We start from the raw sequence: 19,914 nt of genomic DNA, 5'->3' as shown, positions 1-19,914 counted from the left end.
TCATCCCCAGAAGCAACTAGGGCACTTCCCAGGGAGGCCAAGCACTGAGGGGCAGGCCATCGCAATGCTGGGGTTGTCTCTTTTTTTTTTTTTTTTAAGCAGAGTCTCGCTTTGTTGCCCAGGCTGGAGTGCAGTGGTGCAATTTTGGCTCACTGCAGCCTCCGCCTCCTGGGTTCAAAGGATTATCCTACCTCAGCCTCCTGAGTAGCTGGTATTACAGGCTCGCACCACCACCCCTGGCTAATTTTTGTATTTTTAGTAGAAAGGGGGTTTCACCATGTTGGCCAGACTGGTCTCAAACTCCTGACCTCAAGTGATCCTCCGGCCTCAGCCTGCCAAAGTGCTGGGATTACAGGTGTGAGCCATTGCGCCAAGCCTATTGCTGAGGTTCTTTTTGGGGGGTTGTGTTTTGTTTTTGTTTCTGTGATGAGAGATATAGAGCACAAAATGTGTCACCATAACTTCTTTAGCTGTGCGGAGCCATGGCCTTGAAGTCCGTGCATGCTGTTGTGCTGCTGTCACCACCATCCATTCCAGACAGAGCCCTTTCATCTTACCCAGCTGAAACTCTGTGCCCATCAAACACCAAAGCCCCATGCCTCTCCCCCAGCCCCTAGCAGCCTCCACACTCTACTTCTGTCTCTGGGACTCTGACTACTCCGGTGGAATCACACGCTATTTGTCCTTCATGCCTGGCTTTTCTCACTCAGCACAATGTCCTCCAGGTCCATCCATGTGGTAGAGCGCGTCAGGATCTCCTTCCTGTATAAGGCTGAATACTATTCCATTATATGGAAATAGTATCACTGCATTTTGCTTGTTCTTCCATCAAAGCTGGTTTTTTTGGCTGGGTGCGGTGGCTCACACCTGTAATCCCAGCACTTTGGGAGGCCGAGGTGGGTGGATCGCCTGAGGTCAGGAGTTCAAGACCAGGCCTGGCCAACATGGCAAACCCTGTCTCTACTAAAAATACAAAAATTAGTCTGACATGGTGGCACATGCCCATAATGCCAGCTACTTGGGAAGCTGAGGCAGGAGAATTTTTGAACCCAGGAGGCGGAGTTTGCAGTGAACCCAGATCATGCCACTGCACTCTAGCCTAGGCAACAGAACGAGACCCTGTCTAAAAAAAAACCACATTTTTAAATGTGTTTCTGTGGACTTTCCTCCCCTCTGACACTTACCAGTGCCCTGACCACTGTGTTCCTCTCTTACCTCACAATAAAGTCTTGAAGAAGGTGCAAGACCAAGAAATAGAATAACATGAATATGTGTTTGCAGGGCCAGGTGAGGCAAAGAGGAGAAGGGAGAGGTGAAGATCTGCAGAGGGGAAGAGGTGGGAGCTGGAGTCAGTCATTAGGGGAGCAGCATGGAGGTGGTTGGGGGACCTGGCAGGGTCATGGGTGGATTCTCTAGTGACCTGGGCCTGCAGACTACCCACTGCCCGGCAGTCTTGGACACCTGGAGGGGTCTGGGGTGAAGGCAAGCCCTTGCACCCAATCAAGGGTACCAGAACAAACAAACCAGGGAATTTCTTGGGAGTCTCCCTAAGAAAGGACACGTGGACACTATTAAACACTCACATATCTATGGTCAAAACCTCTGGCCAACGGCAGGTGGGTTCACTGGAAAAGACAGTTAAAGTGGGAATCATAAAATGAAACTCCTCTGATAATTTAAAGCTTTTAACTGGAAACACACTTAGTGCCTACACTTGGATGTAGGTTTGAGGCCCAGGAATATTGGGAAGGAGCCACTCAGTGGCATTCCACATTAACTTTTTTGCATAAATCATATCCGTAATGTATATTCATGATTTCCAGCTTGGTTCTCTTTAAGGTGGAGCCAGAACTTAAAGACTCATGTGACGTGAGCAACCTGAGGGTCCCCTGGGACTGGGCTTCCCCAGAATTTGCACAGCTGTCTTGCCCCCATCTAATTTGACAACGATTTTTGTAAAATGACTCACCTTGAGAAAGGTTTCCAAGGCATTCACTTATATGTCTTAGAAACAACAGTTCATTCTTATTACCCTCATATCTCATTGGTTTACACTAAATTTAATTAGTTGACATCACGATTATAGCAAGTACAACTGGCAATAACAAGCTTAAGAGTAAACCCACAGACTGTCGGGGGTGCCTCGGTGTGCTCTGCAGATGAGCTGGTGAAGAAGCGTTTGTCATGGCCTGTGCACAGCTGCATAGGTTACCAAACGAGGATTGCTCTCAATAACAACTTACAATAAATTTAAATCTTACCATTGTTTCTTGTTTTTTGGTTTTTTTTTTTTTTTTTTTCAAACGGAGTCTTGCTCTGTCCCACAGGCTGGGTTGCAGTGGCACAATCTCAGCTCACTGCAACCTCCCCCTCTCAGGTTCAAGTGATTCTCCTGCCTCAACCTCCCAAGTAGCTGGGACTACAGGCACATGCCACCACGCTTGGCTAAGTTTTTGTATTTTTAGTAGAGACAGGGTTTCACCGTGTTAGCCGGGATGGTCTTGATCTCCTGACCTCGTAATCCATCTGCCTCAGCTTCCCAAAGTGCTGGGATTATAGGCATGAGCCACCGCACCCTGCCAGGTTTTTGCTTTGTTTTTGTTTGTTTGTTTGTTTTTTAAAGCAAACTACATAAAAGGATATACACCAAAAAGTCAGTCTCTCCCATCCATGGCCCCCAGTTCCTTTCCCAAAGGCACTCAACCGCAGCCACGGGTTCCATGCAGACTGTGTAGAGAATCATAGATGTCAACACCACCTTAGCATGGTGTTGTATTTTCCCTGAAGCCATTCCTTGCTTGGAGGAGAAGGCAGCATTTTATTTTCTGCTTGTCCATGGGGTCCCCCCAGCATCCCGAGATCACCTCCAAAGCTGTGCTGTCATCTGATACAGTTCTGGGTTTCCCATTAGACCAGGAGTCCTGGGGGCAGCAGCTGGGTCTTATCCATCTTTGTTCCCTAGCTCCAAGCACAAGGAAGGTGCTCAGGAGGGGCGGCACTGGAGGGAGCCAGGCATGTGGGTAACAGGGGCGAAATGAGGGGTGCTAGCCCCCCAAGTCCCCAGAGGCATGGGGACTCCTCAGCATCAACACTGAGTATGGCCCAGTGCCTGGTGCAGCAAGGGCTCAGGCTGAGGCCCCCCGGCCTTATGACCCTACTCTTCACCACCCAAGGGAGAGAGCAAGGCCCTGATGTGACCCAAACTGGAAAATGCAGCATTGATCTAGCCCCAAGTGCGAGGTTCTCTCCCCAACGATTCCATTCATTTTTCCCAACTATAAAGTATAGCTCTTCCCATTTCACAGCTGGGGAAACTGAGGCTCACAGAAAAGAAGTGCTTGCTCAAGGCTCCCCACATCTGACCAGGTCTGCCTAGAGTGCATGTTCCTCCTCACCCCGCAAAATGCCACTGGACATGAAATGAACAAAGTCAAGGTCACGGTTGGCAGGCATCCGCACCCACCTGGGATCAGGCCTCTGGGACCAGGCCTCTGGCCACCATACTGTTCTGCTGCTCAGAACTATTCCTCCCATTGTTCAGCCTCGTCCCCACTGCTGGAACCCACTGAGTCTCACTCAGTCCTCTGACCCTTACCTAGAAAATGGGGACAATAATAGTTTCGAACTCACACAGTTGTTGAGATGAGATGAAGTAATATTGTGAAAGTGCTGAGAGTAGTGCCTGATTCTGACTAAGCCCTCTCTAAGGTTAGCTATTTGTTCAGCATCAATTTCACACCTTCTGAGCGTCTCTCCCAGGCTGAGCTCCAGAGTCTGCAGGCAGTTTGAAGCTGCAGAAGTGGCCCTGTAAGAACACAGCTGGAGAACCAGGACATGCACGTACCCAAAACTAACATGGCAACAACGGCTGACAGAGTAATACGGGACACGCAACTTCCTGCGCAACCCCTGGGTGCGCAAAACTTTTGTTTTTCAAATAAACATTTCTAAACTTTAAAAAATATGTCTCGGACTGAGTAAGTAGTACCAGAACGCATTTCCTCAGTGCGAGGCCAGCTCTGCACAAGTATGGGGAGTGGGTCTCCCCGCACTGCCCCTTCCCCGCCATCCTAGAAGGGGTGCTGTTCACAGTTGTCTGCATCTCCATCCACACACCCCTCCCCAGCTGTGAGCCAGTTCAGCCTCAGTCATGTTCAGGGTCACACGGGAACTGGGGGCTGATTTTTTCTGTACAGTTTGGGAAGGGTCTGGGTCTTTGTCCACTGCAGCTGCCACTCCAGGGCTGTGCCACAGGCGAAGGGATCCAGCCTTTGGGTATATCATGCACGCCCCCTCTTGGCCCACAAACTGAGGCACCGCGCTTGCACACTGAACTACACCCCTGAGCAATGCCCAGCCCCTTCCCCTACCTCAAGTGTCTCCATTCCAGGGCCAGCCATTCCCCAACAAAGCCTGCATCATCCTGGTCTCTGTTCCAGTGATCCACCCCCACACCCACCACCCCACCAAGGGACTGAACCACCAGGGCCAGTGGCTCCCGATGGACACCCGGAGGCGGCTTCCCCTTCCTGGGCTGGGGGTGGAAAACCCTCTAGAGAGATCACAGCTGCAACAGAATAAAGCCACATACTCAAAACCAGCAACAAGGAAACACCAAGTCATTTTTTCCATCACTACTCACCTTTTCACACCCTCTCCCTGGAAGCCTCTGCAGATCCCTGTGCTCCTCAGTCAGGGCTGGGCCTGTGCCCAAGGCTGTCCTGGAGGTGTGCGTGGAGGATGTTGTCTTGGGCTGCCCCAGGGGCCTTGGTCAGGGGCTGGGCAGGGAAGGGGATACTGGATGTCTTCCTGGGCAGTTCATATCAGCTGCCACAGGATAAGCTTTCTCTTAAAGAACACTCTGTCACACAAGCCACACACAAAAGTGTACAGTACAGAGGTTCCCAAAGGGCACAGCGGACAGAAGGTTGGAGATCAGAGCACCTGGAAAGCCCCCTTCTCACCCCCTGACTACTAGGGCTCCCTAGAGGGAGCAGCTCTTCAGGCCAAATATAAAAGAGAAAAGGGCAGATCTGAGCTTGGCGGGATGAAAAGTGGAAGGACAGACAGATGGATGCATGGAGAGATGGAACTGGAAAGAGGGATTTGCATTAGTCAGAATGTTTTCTGTTACCAGTGACAGAAACCCAAATCAGACCAGCTTAGGTGGAAAAAAAGAGGGTTGGGGGATGTTGTGGAATCTATCAGCGTATGCACCTGGAACATCCTGGGGTCGTCTGGTTTCAGGTATGGCTGGATCCAGGACTCAAGCAATGATCTCAGTCTCTCTCTCTCTCTCTCACTCAAATTCTCTCTTCACTTTCCTTATCTTTACTTAGCTCTCATTTGTGTGTTGACCTTTCACGTCTTCCTGCAGATGGGTTATGCTATCAAGGAAGAGACCACCAGTAGCCCAGGCTTACATCATCCCAGCTTGGTAATCCAAGCAGAAGGAGACATTTTTCGAATAGCCACATAAAGGCCTGATTGGCTTGGATCACAGGCCCACCCCTTGAGGTAACCCCTGATACCAGGGTGACGAGAGCACTAGCTCTGGGCAAGCCAGGGTCATGTGCCAGTGACGTGGGTAGGAGAGAATGGGACCACGACTCACAGTCCCACCAGAACTATTGCTGGAGATGGAGGAGGGTGGGTTTGTGCTGGAGGAGGGTGGGTTTGTGTGGACAAGAAAATGTCAGTCTGCTACAGCAATCCAAGCTGTTGGTATGGAATAAACAAAAGGCCAGAGATGGGAACAGCCAGCCAGGGCAAAGCTTTCTTGCTGGGAGAAGCAGGAAATGAGAGGGAATTTGGGTCAGGCCACCCACAGAGGGTCCCAGACACCCCACAGACAGCTCATCCTCTCCTTCCACCACTCTCTCACTTTCTATCAAAATCACTTCTGGATACAACTCAACAACAACAACAAAATAAACATCCCAACTCAAAAGTGAGCAAAGGACTTGAATAGACATTTCTCCAAAGAAGATATACAAATGGCCAATAAGCACATGAAAAGATGCTTAAATCACTAATCGTTAGGGAAATGCAAATTAAAACCATCTGAGATACCACTTTTCACTCATCAGGATGGCTATTACAAGAGAATAAAAAAGAAAATAACAAGTGTTGGTGAGGATGTAGAGAAATTAGAGCCCCTGCACACTGCTGGTGGAAATGTGAAAAGGTGTAGCCACTGTGGAAATCAGTATGGCATTTCCTCAATAAAATCAAAATAAAATTACGATGTGATCTTGGCCAGGCGTGGCTCATGTCTGTAATCCCAGGACTTTGGGAGGCCGAGACAGGTGGATCGCTTGAGGTCAGGAGTTCAAGACCAGCCTGGCCAACATGGTGAAACCTTGTCTCTACCAAAATATACAAAAATTAGCCAGGCATGAGCGCCCCTGTAGTCCCAGCTACTCGGGAGGCTGAGGTGGGAGAACTGCTTGAATCCAGAAGGCAGAGGTCGCAGTGAGATGAGATCTCGCCACTGCACTGCAGCCTGGGTGACAGAGTAAGACCTTTTCTAAAAAGAAAGAAAAAAAGAAAAAAATTACCATATGATCAAGCAATTTTACTTCTGGATATATGCCCAAAAGAAATAAAAGCAGGATCTCACAATAGCCAAAAGGTGGAAGCAATATGCATATAATATAATATTCTTCAGACTTAAAAAGGAAAAAGATTCTGACATAAGCTATAACATGGATGAACCTTGAGGACATTATGCTAAGTGAAATAAGCCAGGCACAAAAGGACAAATCCTATATGTTTCCACTTGTATGAGGTACCTGGAATAGTCAAATTTGTAGGGACAAAGTAGAATGGTGTTGTCAGGAGCTGGGAGCAGGGAGAATGGGGAGTTATTATTTAATGGGTATGGAGTTTCAGTTTTGCTAAATGAAGTAGTTCTCTGAATGGATGGTGGTGATGGTAGCACAGCAACGTGAACACAGTTGTCTGAGTCAGCTTGGGCTGCTGTGACAAATACCATAGACCCAATGACTTAAACAAAAGACTCTGATCTTCTCACACTTCTGGAGGCTGGAAGTCTGAGATCAGAGTACCAGCATGGCTAGGGGCTGATGAGGGCTGTCTTCCTGACTTGTGGACAGCAGCCTTCCTGCCTTGTGCTCACATGGACTTTCCTCAGTGCAAGCACGTGGAGAAACCTGTCTTCCTCTTCTTATAAGGGATCTAATCCCATCATGAGGGCTCCACTCTCATGATGTGACCAAACCTAATCACCTCCCAAAGATCCCACCTCCAAAAACCATCATATTCAAAGTCAGGGCTTCAACATGCATTTGGCCGCGAGACAGTCTGCAACAGTACTTAATGTCACTGAACCGTACGCTTAAAAATGGTTATGATGGTGAATTTCATGTTATGTATATTCTACCGCAATTTAAAGAAAAACTATACAAGTGAAAAAAAATCACCCGCGGAGCGAGTTAAAGATTCAGGTCCTTGGGTTCCATCATAGTGATCTGATGACTGACTCTGAGCCGCAACTTGGGAGAGGCTGATCTTTTATGAGCTACAGGCAAATCCAAGATGCAATACAGTTTGAGAAGCACACTTTAGGCACCAGGGAGCCACGGAAGGTTTTCAACAGGGTGGTGGCAGGATGCGAGTGGAGGGTAATATGATGGTGTGCAGAAAGAGGTTCTAAAGCTGTCCTGTCCACATAGATAAGAGGGGAAAGGTGGGGAAGAGAAGGGAGCAAGTTATGACGGGGATGGGGTGAACAATCTCCAGAGCGGAGTGAATGCTCTCCAGAGCGACACTGAACAGAAACCTGCTGACCCCAAGGCCGTTGGCAGCCCGGCCAGCAGCCCCCTCTTAATGAAAGGGGAGCGAGCTCCTTCCAGCTGGCTCTCCCAGAACCACCCTGACCGAGGTGTCTTGCAGCAGCACCATCTGCAGACACAAAAAGAGCAGCTTCTTCCGCTGGAGGAAAACAGCCGGCATCACTGGGGCCTGGCCAGGGACAGAATCCAAGTTTCGGAGCGACCAGCAGGGACAAAGGCATCTGCACTGTCTCAGCCAACACCTGCCAGGAGGGAAACAAGAAACCCTCGCTGGGAACTGCATGGCTCTGCTCCCAGTCCTCTGGCCACTGCTGACCACTTATCATTCAAGGGGACAGACCCTGCGGGGAGGAGCAGAGCTGGGGCCCTCCAGAGGCCAGCTTCTCAAGAGCCATTTCCGCTGCTACTGGAGGAGCAAGGCCCTGTTCTGATCCAGAGATACCGCAGCATCTGCAGAAGGAAGAGGCCTGTGGCCCCGCTCTGAAGCCCAGCCTTTGCCAGGTGAGATAAAGAGATCAGTTTCTCATGGGGCCTCTCTCTGCTCTCTAAACACTTTCCAAGACACCAAACCAGCTCTATCCAGAATGATAAGGAAGTGTGTGAACTCCAAGCCCCAAGGACAGGCACCCTCCTCCCCTCCCAGGTGAGTCCAGCCAGGTGGCAGCTGGATGCAACCAGAGAATGGTAGCAGAGGCAGGGGGCAGGGCAGGGCACCTTCTCTGCCACATAGAGAACATCAGATGGTGGCAGGAGCAGGTGGGAGTTTATGTTGGCGCTTGGGTCCCACTGCCAACAAAGTGATCATTTGGAAGAATGATTTCAGAAGGCCGACGTCTGTGCACTTAGTGGCAATCTTCAGCCTTAGATGTGCCCCCGAGGGCCCTGCTCCAGAAGGCCACTCCCAGAACGGCACCTGTCCAGGCCTCCACGATTTATCTCCAGATAATCTCAGGTTTCCTTTTCTCTCCCCTTTATACATGCTTTTTGTAAAAATCTTAAACAGTACTGTTATGCATTAAATTGTGTCCAACCCCCTCCCCAATTCATAAGTTGAAGTCCTAACCCACAGTACCTCAGAATGTGACCTTCTTTAGAAATACAGTCATTGCAGATGTAGTTAGTTAGGCTAAGATGAGGTCATGCTGGAATAGAGTGGGCCCTAATACAACATGACAATTGTCCTTATGAAACCGCCTTTGCAAAATTATGACTGAGACAGTGAAAGAGATCTAACTTAATCAACACCATCTTGCTTCTAACTTCCAAGCTGTCCTTGTTCATTTCTGGGCATAGGCTGAATTAACTTTGGGAGAAACTTAGTTTATAGTTTATAGTTTGAAACAAAGATGATGGTAGCCTTTTCCCAAGGCAGACCTCCTTCTTGCCTGGGGACTAGATTGCCTTTGTAGGACTAGCATTAGTCAAAAGATTAGAAATTATGGTTTAGAAGTCATGCAGCCAGAGGCTACAAGATTCCCACCCTCCCTAAACTGCTCCTAAGATCAGTGCTTCAGATATTTTGCAGACCCTGCACTCGATGGATCAGCTGGCACCACCCAGTTCGATAAACTGGCTCATCTGATCTTGTGCCCCACCCCCCACCCATGAACTGACTGAGTGCAAGAAGACAGCTTTGACTCCATTTGATTTCATCCCTGACCAGTCAGCACTCCCGGCTCACTGGCTTCCCTCCACCCACTAAGTTATTCTTAAAAACTCTGCTTCCCGAATGCTCGGGGAGACCGATTTAATAATAAAACTCCAGTCTCTTGCACAGCTGGCTCTGCATGAATTAATCTTTCTCTATTCCAATTCCCCTGTATTGATGAATCGGCTCCATCTAGGCAGTGGGCAAGGTGAACCCACTGGGAGATTACACTTATAAAAAGCAGAAATTTGGACACAGAGACATGAGTCAAAGGAAGACAATGTGAAGACACAGGAGAAGATGGCCCTTTGCAAGCTAAGGAGAAAGGCCTGCAACAGACCTTGCAAGACCTTGGCTTGCAGACCTTCCCTCACATCCTCAGAAGGAGCCCAACCGGCTGACACCTTGATCTTGGACTTCCAGCCCCAGAACTATGAGACAGTGTATTTCTGTTGTTTAAGCCAGAGGTACCCAGCCTTGGTACTGTTTTCAGCAGTCCTAAATCCCCTTTATTAAATGCCTTAGTGCTGAAAATGTCTGAAGTGGTTTTCATTTCCTGCCCTGGATCCTGAGTGATAGAAATAATTTGGTAAGTCTTATTTCAAACCTTTCTGCAGAGAACTTAAACACCATTTGTTAGTTCCCTATTTAAGACTATAAAATTGACACCTCTTCATTGTGAAAAATTTGGAGTTACGTAAGAGTATACAAAAGAAAATAATCACTTAGCATTTTTGAGGTTTTTCCATTCAGTCTTCTCTCTGTGGATCTCTGTAAATATATATGTTCTCTTCTAAGCTGGGATCATAATGTGAATACAGTTTTATAACTTGCTTTTTATTCTTTTTACTATGCGAACATTTTCCCATGTTGTAGAATTGTCTTCAGGAAGATAAGTTTGAATGAATACAGAATATTGTACTATAGTTCGGTTTATGTTTTAACTCATTTCTTTTGTGAGGTAGCTCATACATATAAAAGAGGCCATTAACATATGTATAGTTTAAAAACTAATTATAACATGAACACCAGGTAAAGAAACAAAACAGGCCAGGAACAGTGGATCATGCCTGTAATCCCAGCACTTTGGGAGGTTAAGACAGGAGGATTGCTTGAAGCCAAGAGTTTGATACCAGCCTGGGCAAGATAGTGAGACCCATCTCTACAAAACAGTTTAAAAGTCTGGACAGGTGCGGTGGCTCATGCCTGTAATCTCAGCATTTTGGGAGGCCAGGTGGGTGGATCACTTGAGGTCAGGAGACCTAGACCAGCCTGGCCAACATGGTGAAGCCCTGTCCCTACTAATAATACAAAAATTAGCCAGGCGTGGTGGCAGGCGCCTGTAACCCCAACTACTTGGGAGGCTGAGGCAGGAGAATCTCTTGAACCTGGAAAGCAGAGGTTGTCCTTGACTACTTTCATAACAGCTGTTTTTAAGTTCTTATCTGCTAATTTGACCTCCTGGTTAATCTCAAGGTTTACTTCTATTGCCTGATTTTTCTCTTGACTATATGTTACAGTTCCCTGTTTCTTCACATGTCTGCTAATAAAAAGTTAATAGTCTTGCATGGCAGCCAGATAACCAACAGATCTTGGCGAGAAGTGCTAGAATTTACAGGGCTTGGTGCAAAGAGAGTCCAGAGTGAAGATGGGAAGCTATGACTAAAACTCTGTCCAAGGCACTAAGAAAGGCTTGACTGAGAAGGAATTCTGAGCATCATAGATGATCTGTTGTATAAGCTCTGGATTATGTTATCTTCCTCTGAAGAGTATCGATTTTTGTTAAATTCCTAACTAATCATCTTGATTTTTGTGGAGGCTTGGTTTTCACACTTTATTAGGGAAGATCTGTTTTGTTTTTGCCACTGGTCTTAGATAAATATAAGACCTAGTCTTTGTTCCTAACATAAAACCCTCTTGGGGTTTCAGGGGAAATCCAAAGGTGTTTATGAAGCCCCATATAATTTAGTGGGACTCTAACTCCAAACTCTGACTTTCTTGTAATGGGAAATCTCTGATTAGCTTTTCCCAGTCCCCCAGCAATTACTTTCTTCTGGGTTCCTTGAAGTCTCCCCCATGCAAACATGGTTAGGAGTTAATTGAGGCTGAGAAGGGGTTAATATGCAGACTTGGGAGTCCCACCCTTTAGTCTCCCTTCTTTTTGGGATTTCCCTCCTCCACTTCCAGCTACTCTGGCAGCTCTAAACCCCATCCTACAAGATCTCAAGCCAATAATAATGGAACTTTCTGAGTTCTAGCTCCTAAGCGCTGTGGCCTAGAAAGTACCCTCCAGGAAGGGGCTGTATAAGTAACATGCATCTCACCCAATGCAGTTCCTTTTTATCAAGCATCAAATTCTCTCCAGTTTCTGCCTGGTCTTCGTTATTCTCCAGGGCCTTCAAATAGTTGTTTCCTTTTGTCATGGTAGTTGCTACTTTGTCCATAGTTTATAATTGCTATCTGTGGGAGGAGTAGTCTGATATGAGCTACTCCACAATTCCTGAAACTAGAATCTTCTGAATACTGTGTATTTTGAAGAAAAATGATTTTACTGCACCTATATTCAATAGTATGCTTATGGAATCTTAAAACAATCAAACTTTTAAAAGGCAGAGAAAAATTAAACAGGTAAACTATTTATGAGCTTTACAGTAAAACATCCTATTCAAGGGGCTGCCATTTCTTGGTACCCTGCCAGCAGTCTAAATTGAGGATCTTAAATCTCTCTGGCACTGCATTTCCCCTCTCCCCCCAACATGGATTTTGGAATAAGGCTGATTTGGTTGAATTCTGGATCTGCCATTTATTGGCTCCATGACCTTGGGCACATCACCTGAGCTCCCTGGGCTTCCAATCCTCATTTGTAAACTGAGGTCAAGAATTCTGATCTCACAGAGATGGGGGGAGCAGTAAATGAAGGAACCTATATGAAGTGCCTGGCACTTAGTAATGGTTCCATAATTGTTAACTTTATGATTCAAGAGTGAAAGCATTCCATATCTCTGAAGTCAGGTTCTTGTTCTTACATTGAAAGCTATTTGATTGTTTTCGCCTAAAAACTGAATGTCCCAGGCTGTCTTTATAGAAATATCTAATTTTAGCTGTTATTTTCCTTTGGCAAATAACCCAGCTGAGAGGCTAGAACAGAAGTGAAGGGTAACTAATCTTGGCTGAACACCATGCCCCACCAGACCCCTGGCCGGGGGGAGCAGGCCACAAAGCTGGGTGTGCATGGGCTTGGCCAGCCTGGTGGGGCAGCAGGAACCCAGTAGATCAAGACACAGTCCCCAGCTGGGAGTGAGATCCAATCATGGAAGTGGAAAGGGGCCTGGGCTGAGGGTGGGGAGGCATGGCTAAAACCCTGCCTCACATGCCCAGAGAGAAGGTCACATTGCCACTGAATCATGAAGTGCGTCCAGGGCAGCGAGGGCTGGGCATTCCAGGCACAGGAAGCCCGGGGGGGAAAGCATCGCTTCCAAGAAGTGATTGTCTGACTTCCTCTTCAGGAGGAGGAGGGAGTGAGTAGGGGGCTGTGGTGATGGGGTGGGGGCTATGGAGAACAGATGAGGTCAGAAATATAGGCGATGCTGGTCAAGAAGAGCCTCAGCCCAGTTAAGCCAGGAAGTCTGGGCATGAACTGGTTCAGTCTAAGCAGGAGAGTCCAGATAAGATTTGCTTTTCATTTTTTTTAAGGGAGAGGCTGGACTGGAGGAGCAGGAAATGGGCAGGGCATGCCCTGTAAATGCAGCTTTGTCAAGAGATGAGGGGTGGGAGGAGCATCCTAGGACCTTATCTAGGAGGGTTTGTGGGACCTGATGACTCACAGGATGTGGGTCTGGAAGGAGTTCTGAGCAGCTGATGCAACCAGGTGGGGAGATAGTGGGGAGGTGACACCAAACTGAAATGAAGTGACAGGAGGAGAGCCAGGTTCTGTCAATTCTCCCATCAGTCTTGAGAGATACTAGTAACTATGCCCATTTTACAGAAGAGGAAGCTGAGCTCTGGCACATGTAACTTGTCCAAGGTCACACAGCTGCAGGCACACTGGCAAAGGGCCTGGCCAACTGTCTGTGGAGTTGATCCAAACCAATGCTATGCTGGTAAGTCCCACTTAAAAAAATAAAAATAAAAAACGGCCTGCTTTGAAGCATGTGCCATTTCCTGTGGTGTAAATACTCCCACCTCAGCCAATTTCAGCAACCAGTATGATGTCACTGAACGTGGAGCTGGGGATCCGTTTTCATGAGCCAGTCCCTTGCTGTCTTCGGACCACCACTGACTCAAACTTAGGTCAGCCTGGTTCTGAGGCCCCTTCTCCTTCCACAGTGCCAAGCACACAGTTCACAACTAATCCAAATCTTTGCATTCACTGCCCTTTACCCGAATCTCTCATGGGTTTTATATACAGGTTGGTGTATACAGTGGGATATAGGAAAATATCTGACAGTATGACAGAATCACTATCTCTCACTCTGTCCCCAAGCCCAGGCCCGCTCTGCTACTTCAGGATGTACAATTTAGTTAATTCTTCTGGAGCCATATTCAAGCATCAAGCCTCCTGCAGAGGGACATTCTGCTGAGGGCTCACAGGAATCACTGCAGCATGCTTGAATTTGGTTTTAGTGTCACCGAGGTGGCTGCAGCTTGGCGAAACTCTGACATTAGGCATAACAGCTACCTGCTCACCATTTAGAACCCAAACACAGTGAGGTCTTGTCCCAAATAGGAATTGTGTTTCTGATGTCAAAATCTGCAAATGGATTCAATTTGCACAGCAGCTGTCCTCAAAGTTGGCAACTCGACATCCTCTCAGACGATTCGTTTTAAGACAATGTGAAGCGATTTAGTCCCAAACCTACAAAAGTCCATATGCATCACATTTTCTCCCAAATCCTGTGGCCTGCAGATATTTTACTTCTAACTTGAAACTGACTGCTGTGGAGGCAGAAGAAAGGCAGATCCACGAGGCCAGGAAAGGTGGGAAAGTAGAGCCGTGCGTGGACAGGACCCTTGTGTGGGTGAAAAGGGACAGGGGAAGGGGGCAAAACGGAGCCATTCTGTGACAAACTCACCTACCAAAGTCACTCAGGGTGGTTGGCTGCAACAGCAGCGACTCAGAGGGAAAGGCCACTGCACCAGCCCTCAGCTCAGGGAGAAGGCGGTGAGATGATACCATAGGGCATTAAGCTAGGGTCCCAGATCAGGTGTGACATGGAAACCAAGCATTCTTCAGGGAAGGCCTGGCAGCAGACACCTGGCTTCTGGGCAGGCAGAGCAGTCAAGGCTGCTCAGCAGCTGCTGGTGGACCCTGGGAAACTAGCTGGGGCTGCACAGGGCCCTCCTCTCCTGCCGAGCTGATGGAACATGTATTTCACCTCCTCCTGAGGACGCGGCCCAGATGGTGAGTGCGCTGACACTTGCCTATGAGAAGTTGAACTGCTGAGTTCTTGCTGGAAGGCACATCCTCTTGGTAGAAAGGCCCATCCCCAAATCTAATTTTAAAAAAGGCCCATGAATCATTATCCTAACTGCTCATTACCCAGGGGCTGCGTGGGGAGCCGCCTCAGACCTTTGGGCTGCTCTAGCCCTGGGGAAGCCGCGAAGGCACGTGTTGTTAACAACTGCTCTCCTCAAGCCTATGACCCTCTCTGAGAAACCCCCAGCTCACTGGTGCTGCCCTTTCTGCCACGAGATGCACCGTGTCTTCCCTTCATCACCTGATCCTCCTACATAAGTGCTGATCCACAGCGTCCCCAGGCCCCTGGACTCCAGTCCACCCCACAGCCAAACATTATCTTCAGATCTAATAATGTGCAGTGTCTTCCAAGTAGCACAGAAGCCACATAATGATAAATCATAACTAATATACATTTTTCTATATGACATTATATAAAATATAACATCAATCTTCAAAACTTGCCTAGAACATAGGTAAAGGTGGTCAGTAATTCCATCTTTGCATATCAAAATGTATTCCCATCTGTTTGCAGATGTACACTTTTCCCACTAGGAAATCACTCCTGGCTGCCCAGACGGAGGCCCAGTGCCTCTGGTCATGTCCACATCTCGTCCAGCATTTCCGACGCCTTGCCAAGTCTGAAAAGAGCTGCTCTTATCTCAGGCTAGCCACTTCCACTCCATGCCCCTGCCTGTCCCATCTCTTGGAATGAGCACCAGCTTCCTGGGAGTGGAGTGTACCTCATTCCCGAACAGGCCGTCTGTCTGGAACACGCCTCTTCTCCTTCCCTGAGTCATCAATAAATCTGTCTCACTTTGTCCTGACTCAAGCTTTGCAGTCATAGAGTTGGGTCTGTGGAGTTGCCATTTTGACAGGATGAGGGCTCCAAGACACTGTGTGCAATACTCTCATAGTGTTTCTTAAAGGTCATTTCACTTTTCAGGCTTATTTTTAAAAAGGTTTTATTAGAACCAGCTAGTAGGTACAAAATGTCAACGTTGACCAAATAAAACAAAACGCCAGACGACTTAGTGTTATGTCAGAAATGGCCGAGCCCCAAAGTCCCTCAGCCCTGGAAGAGGATGACCCAAAGTACGAAAAGGGTGATGTGGAAAGATGCTCACTGCATCCTGTGACTCAGCATGGAACCACGGGACACTGGAGATGGCCAGCAGGAGGGAAACGCCCTATTCTAGGAGAGAAGGCAGCCTTCCCAGGCAGTCTCACAGTCCCAATGTGTTTTAAATGGATGGAAAAAAAGCAAGATGTCAAACTGTATGGTACTGGCCCCCTACATCAAATGGTACCTACCGCAGAACTTGATGGGAACTCGCCAGAGTGGGAACCGGGTGGTACAGAGGAAGGGCCTGGTCTTTCCTTTCCCTTCTCTACTTCCCTATATGGATATCCTCTGCTGCAGTTACATTGTTATTTACCATGGAAGAAATAGAATCCATTCAAAAATCTAAACTGTAGGCCGGGCGCTTGCTCATGCCTGTAATCCCATCACTTTGGGAGGCTGAGGCAGATCCATCACTTGAGGCCAGGAGTTCAAGACCAGCCCGGCCAACATAGTGAAACCTCGTGTCTACCCCGTAGAGGGTTTCAACATAGTGAAGCCCCGTCTCATTTTCATAAAAATATCACAAATTAACCTGGGGTGGTGGCACATGCCTGTGGTCCCAGCTTGGGAGGTCCCAGCTTGGGAGGCTGAGGCACAAGAATCACCTGAACTCGGGAGGTGGAGGTTGCAGTGAGCCGAGATTGCGCCACTGCACTCCAGCCTGGGCCACAGAGGGAGACTCTCTCTAGAAAAAACAAAAAACAAAACAAAACAAAAAACAACATATATATATCTATCCCCAAAATGCTTCCTTCACAACACTAATGGGATCATTTGAAAGCGCACTTTTAGAAATTATTTGTTTCTAGCTTCAGACCTCGGGGTGTGCCCAGGGCTTTTAAGGCTATAAATGAAATTCCCCTTTCTGAGCTTTTGCCTAAAACTCAATCCAAACTTAATTCAAACACAGGTGGCTCTGAGGCTTGGCTAGAAGCATTTCTTTTCTCCAGTAGGGTCACATGTAAAGCAGTGAGTGAGGCATGTGGAGGGCTGTGGCATGAGCCAAGGGGATGAGTCGTGCCAAGTTGGCAAGGGGAAGGGGGCAGCGGCAGCCCCGGAGCATCGCCGACTTAATTGCGATGGAGAATTCATTACAGATAAGCCAGCTTCATTTAAGCATTTTCCAGAGCTTGCCCAACCACTTTGCTATTAAGTGATTTGATCAATTTCTTATTATATTTTCTCATTAAAAAGCAGTCAGGCATAACCGACTACTCTTACAGTTTTAAAGGAAATGTAGCTAGAATGTTCTTTAAAGGACAACATTTCATTTTTGCCTGTATTAGTAAGAAATGAAGACCCTCATAACTGAAATACCATGAATAGTAAATTAAACATATTAAGAAATATCTGACAAAAGGCATGTAAGTGTTTTAACTGCACTGATGACAAGCCATCCCCTAATCTGTTTGACGTGATGGTTTCCGGTGAAGGTCTACATCCCCCCTCTCACCCCTACACCACTGCAGAAAACCAAACCGAACTCTGAAGCATCTGCTGTCTACTGGAAGCCATTCAAAATGAGTTACTGTAATTTGATCCATTGCATTGTAACCTTTACATTTTCATTGCATTTATAACAAGTTAGACTAAGCAGATTTGGTGCGAGCATTTTCATTTCAAGCAGAACAGAAGGGGGTATCTTTCAAGGCTTTAGCAAGCACAGCGGGACCCACCGTGGCAGGTAGCAGCCCTGTGCAGCCGCTTGAGCTGACAGACCACCCCTGCTCCAGCTGAAGTACATAAGCTCCTTTGCAGCAGAGATTACAGCAAGTTATATAGCAGTAATGCAGCCTAATACCCCAGGGCAGGCGTCTGTGCAGGCACAGTGAGGGCTGGCCCTTGGCTTCCTCTGTGATGAGGGCACAAGAGGAAACCTTGCCACCCAGGGCCTGGGAAGGAGCCCCTCAGTGCAGTAGGCAGGTGTGTCACCTTTCTGGAGGATGGGTCTTGAGAAACGAGACCCTAAACAGCTGAGAGAATGCCCCTGAAAGCTACTGGTTCCCATAACCTAAGTGTTGTCCTTACGAGATGGACTGTGGTGCTGGTAACTCACTAGCGTGTACATTTGACTTGGTGAACACACTGAGTAGTGACTGGAAGTGGCTGCAGGAACGCCCAGACCTCTAGGTGATCCTTCAAGGGCATGGCAAGGAGGCAAATATGACGATCATTTTGCTTAGGCCAACTGCTATGTAGATGGCTGGTGAGCGCTCTGAGCCTGCTGGTCTCGGGGGAAAGAAACCCATGTCCACTTCTGGGATTGGTCAGGGCCTAGGCTTCGATGCCTTTGTGAAATAGCAGGAAGGGGCTCTGACAGACTTTGCCTATAGGCCTCAATAACTTATCAGCAGGGCCACAAAGGTGTGTTTGGGGCAGGGGCGGGAATAAGATGAGACATCCGAGGGGCAGAGTTCCTTCCATTATCTGAACTATTGAAGGGCCCAAGCTGCGAGTTCACAAACGCCCTCCCTGGCCCTCCCATCCCAGAGTGGAGGGAATGCGCCGCCTTCGCTCCCGAGGCCTCCCTGCTTTTGCAGCCAAGAGGGACTGTCTCAATACCTTGTGACACACGGCCTCACCTCCACAGAAGACCTTGGGATGCTAGGCCCACATCCATGCTCCGGTCTCATCCCAGCCTAAAACAGCAGTGCAGGGAAGATGACCTGCTTTCTGGAAGCAAGCGGCAGGTTCCCCTGGTCTGCCAGTGCTGTCTGCCCCATAAGGCTCTCCTGGTCCCACTCCAGGCAGGGCTCCTGGCATCCAACCACAAGGCCAGGATCCCACTGGCAACCCCTCCCCACACACCTCACTGGGTCATGAAGCCATGTCCATCTCCTGCCCTGAGGCTCCCCATGCCCAAGAGAGAAGGAATTCCCTTTCATCTGTGTGCAAAGTTCAAAAATGTTGTCTATGCATCTATACGTACACTTCTGCCTTCCTGGCCAGGACAAACTTGGTGGCTCTTTGTGGGAAGGCCTGAGCTGGTGCTGGGAGAAAGGAGGGAGGTTCTTCATGCTTTTTTGATTGTGCCCTTCTCCCCTTCTTCGGCCATACTTACACACTACAATTTTAAAATACTGTTCACAGGAGTCATTAAGACAGGAAGCAACAGTGAAAGGGTCAAGTTGGAAGCTTCCTGAGTTTCAGGGGGTACGGATTATTTCTAGGCCCAGTAGGGGCCGCAGGTCTCAGCCTGTGCAATGGCATGAGGGCTCACTGCGGAGGACAGGAGGGCACGCCTTTGGCAGGAGGCACACGTGGAGAGGGCACTGGAGGGAGTAGGGGAGTGTGGTTCCCAACATGCCAGGGGACTGGCAGGAGCAAGAGCCCCCGGCCTCCTTGAGGGGCTCTAGTGAGGGAGATACTGCCACAGGAGGAGGTCCAGCTGTTGTCATATCCCACAGAAGGGTCCAGGGCGGCAGCACAGTGGACAGTGGGGTGTTTCAGCTGCGTCCTGGGGAGTCAGGTTGTCCAGATGGAGGGAAAAGTGTGTGCCAGGGCCACAGACAAGGAGGCCCCCATGACTTGGGGCCCAGTGGCTGGAGGAGGTGCCCTGTGGAATGGGGGATGAGAGATGCAGGGACAGTAGCCAGGCTAAGGAGGACCCGGGTGCCAGTGGAACTGCTGAGTCTACCCTCTGGGCAAAAGAGCACCAGGTGACCGAGGCGAGTGGAACCTGGAGGTCAGCATGCGGAGTGCAGGCACACCACTGCCAGGGTGGGGAGCCAGAGGAGGGGTCCCACTGCGTTTCTGGAAACCAAGCCTGGAAGGGAGACAGTGCTTCCATGAACACCAACACCACCATCGGGAAGAGGGATAGACCTGATCAGGAGTGGGAGCAGGGAAAGAGATGGCAGGTTTAGCC

This window comes from Trachypithecus francoisi, unplaced genomic scaffold, assembly GCF_009764315.1.
Source record: "Trachypithecus francoisi isolate TF-2019V2 unplaced genomic scaffold, Tfra_2.0 Lachesis_group3, whole genome shotgun sequence".
In the NCBI taxonomy this organism is placed as follows: Eukaryota; Metazoa; Chordata; class Mammalia; order Primates; family Cercopithecidae; genus Trachypithecus; species Trachypithecus francoisi.
This window is presented reverse-complemented; position numbering follows the sequence as displayed.